The following is a 3,628-nucleotide window of genomic DNA, read 5'->3' as shown; positions in this document are numbered from 1 at the left end:
CAATTCGGAAGCTTCAGCTGGTGCAGAACGCAGCTGCCAGACTACTGACGAGGACCAGTCGGTCTTCGCATATAACACCTGTCTTGGCGTGTCTGCACTGGCTTCCTATTTGCTTCCGGGCGAGATTCAAGGTGCTGGTTCTTACCTATAAAGCCTTACATGGCGTGGGACCTCAATACCTTGTGGAACGCCTCTCTCGATACGAACCTACCCGTTCACTTCGTTCAGAATCTAAGGTCCTCCTTCGGGTACCAACCCACCGGGAAGCCCGGAGGGTGGTTACTAGATCTAGGGCCTTTTCTGTGGTGGCCCCTGAGTTGTGGAACAGCCTCCCCGAACAGGTACGCCTGGCGCCTACACTTTTATCTTTTCGGCGCCAGGTAAAGACCTTTTTATGCTCCCAGGCATTTTAATTTTCTTAACCATTTTAATCTTTTAATCCGTATTTTTAATTTTTGTCGTATTGTGTTTTTGTAGTGTTTTTTGTTGTTTGTTTGTATATGTTTTTATGATTTTTATTATGATATATTGTATTTTATCTTGTTTGTTCACCGCCCTGAGAGCTATTCTGCTAAGGGCGGTATATAAATTGAAATAATAAATAAATAAATAAATAAATAAATAAAATTGTTTACTGCGTATGCCTACCAACATCCTGCTGTGATCTTCTGTTCTAGTGCAATCCTATGCATGTTTACTCAGAAGCAAGTCCCAATGTATTCAAATCTCCTGCATAGAGAAAGTACTCTTTATGCTACTGAAAGTTATATATTTACTGAATTCCTGATGTGAGACAAGCAGGAGAAAGAAAACGTTTTCAGAACTTGAAATGGGCTTTAGCTATTGCCAGGGGTCAACAAATCCCTTGTCAATCACAACCCTGACTTCACTTATTGGCTAAAAACCTGAAAGGGCGGGGATTAGAGCAGCCAGTGTTAACAGAAGTTGTGGGGGGGCTGACATTTTAGTGTATATCTTTTGAACTGGAACACCTAGAAACTTAATTTTTTTAAATGGAAGCTAAGAGTCCAGAGATTAGAGTGACTCACCGGAGACCAACCCCAAAAACTGGAGTCTCTCGGCAAAAACTGGAGACTTGGTAGCCCTGCCTCACAGAGCTGCAATTTCCAGAGTGATTTAACAATTTTTTTACTCAGGGAACTCTGGGAATTGTAGCTCTGTGGGGGAAAATAGGGGTCTCCTAACAACTTTCAGCACTCTTAACAAACTACAGTTACCAGGATTCTTTGGGGGAAGCCATGACTGTTTGAAATGGTGTGATACTGCTTTAAACATACAGTGCAGCTATGGCCAGATAAACTTTAGTATTTCGACTACCGTTTGTTATGATGGATAAATCACCACCGCTGCCATCCCCATCCAAAATGTAGTTAATTCAGGAACACTGGATTGGACAAATTCCATTGACATCTACTGGCCATTTAAAAATAAACCCACCCAGGTTAGGATTATGTGATTGCAGCTAATCTGCATAAACATGTGCCCAGCCTCCAAGTCTCACGATACCCAGATGCCTTAGACACACCCTCATTCCCACATGGGAGTGGCAAAAGAGTCCTAGAATCCAGTGACATAATTGGGTGTACAATAAGGCTAGGAGACTCTACACCTACTGTACCCTTCCCAGTATACTAAAGGCTCTTTCTGCCATCCCCACAATTACTCTTTTGTAGGGATGGCCCAATACATATGGAAACCAGTAACGAATTGCATGCTCAATAATGCCATCAGTTGGTCAGAGACACTTAAAATATTATTTATTTATTATATTTATATTCTGCCCTTTCTCCCAGGAGGAGCCCAGGGCGGCAATATTGGGAAGCTCTGGTCCTGTTTCAGAGTCTGAACAACTTTATTTCTCCTTTTTCAAGGGCAATTGGCAATATCACAGCTATGTGGCAACAGTGGAAGTTGTTATTATTATTAAAAATGGCTGATTATTAATCCAATCCAACCCAGAATCTCAAAGCAAAATAAAATACATCCATCCTAAGGACAGCGTAGTATCAATCCAAAATTATTCTGAAGCAATGTGGAAAGTTCAGAAAAGAGCATCATTTTTATGCCTTAGATCTCTATTATCATTAAAAGCAAAACACCAAGTATTGAGAAAGTGAGTATTTTGCCTTTTTTTCAAGATGCAAAGGATGTCCCCAGAATTGTCCCATTGAACGTGAACACAGAAATGGCAGTGCCCCTGTATTATTTACAGAAATACTAGAAACCACAGGCATGTAACAAAATGGACTGTAAGGAACAGAAGGAAAAGTTACACAGAACAGACAAACAGCACCTTCAGCAGACACAACATTAGGTCTAGCTACCTATTCTTTCAGTTGTAGATATGCAATTCTGAACCAGCCATGGGTCTCACAGACTACATACACCACATATTTTTAACAGACACAACCAGAGGACTGGCGGGGAAGGAACCTGTTGTTAAAATGGAGCTGTAAAACCCTAGAATTAAGCAGCCATGGGGCTTCTGACCAAAGAGCATGGGTTAGTTCATATTACAAAAAGGAATATTTTTTTCAAAAGTGCAGATATGCAAGTTTCCCCCACTGTTCCCACAAGTGGTTCACTCTGACTGCTGTTCCAGAGAACATTAGATAAGATGTACTTGCCTGGAGAGAGGGACAGAACCTGCGCTTCAGAACAGCCAGTTGTATAATGCTCAAAACTTTATACATTATAGCAACTATGTTTCCCACAATTTGCAACCTTTGTCTCCACCTGCCTGTTGTTGATCTCTTCTGACATTGCTGCAATAGGTTAACATCAGGTTAGAAGTTGTAGCTACTGTGTTATCAAGAGATTTTACTTATAGTTTTTGTTGACATAAATCAATTGAGCAGTTTGGGATCCTTTTGATGATAAAAGGACAGATTATATGAACAGGGATATAATTAATATCCTGTAAGAGTGAAAACTGTAAACCTCCAAAACCACTGTGCAAGGAATGGCTACAGAACTATTAGGCCTCCTCAGTTAAGATTTTATGTGACTGTCCCTGGAGTTCAGTGACATGACACTTAAACTACGGTTTGCCTACATGTGTCAGGGCTTAGAGAAGATTTTAATCTGCAAATGCGGATTAACACTAAATACTCAAAGTTTCAGGAGAATTTAAACATGCAGGTTACAACATGTATAACAGCCTTTAAAAAAACCCTAAACCTGCTAATTTGGGGGTGTTGTATTATTAAAAAGAAAGATGATCAAGGTGAGACCAGTCATCTCTCTATAATGAAATTACACCTTTTTGCGGTAAAGCCACCAGAAAAAGGAATGATCTCATTCCATGCCCTGCCCTTGAGGAGGGTCTGTTTCTCTGTCTTTCCACATTCCCCATCAGTTCACCGGTAAATTGTTTCTGATGGACTCTAGCAATTCCCTCTGCAGGCCATTGCAATATGCAGCAGAAAGAATGTGCAGGCCACTGAAAACATGGACATTTTAGTGTGGGTGACATGTTGTTTGGTCAGGAGTAGGAAAAAACCTGTTTGCCACTTGCAGACCCTCTCAATATAAACCTGTAATATATTTTGACAACTTTGCTCTCAGATATACTCCATATTTTATTTATAGTACTCTTTCAAGAAAT

Source organism: Rhineura floridana, chromosome 5 (genome assembly GCF_030035675.1).
Source record: "Rhineura floridana isolate rRhiFlo1 chromosome 5, rRhiFlo1.hap2, whole genome shotgun sequence".
In the NCBI taxonomy this organism is placed as follows: domain Eukaryota; kingdom Metazoa; phylum Chordata; class Lepidosauria; order Squamata; family Rhineuridae; genus Rhineura; species Rhineura floridana.
The sequence above is the reverse complement of the archived record's forward strand: the minus strand, read 5'-3'. Positions refer to the sequence as shown.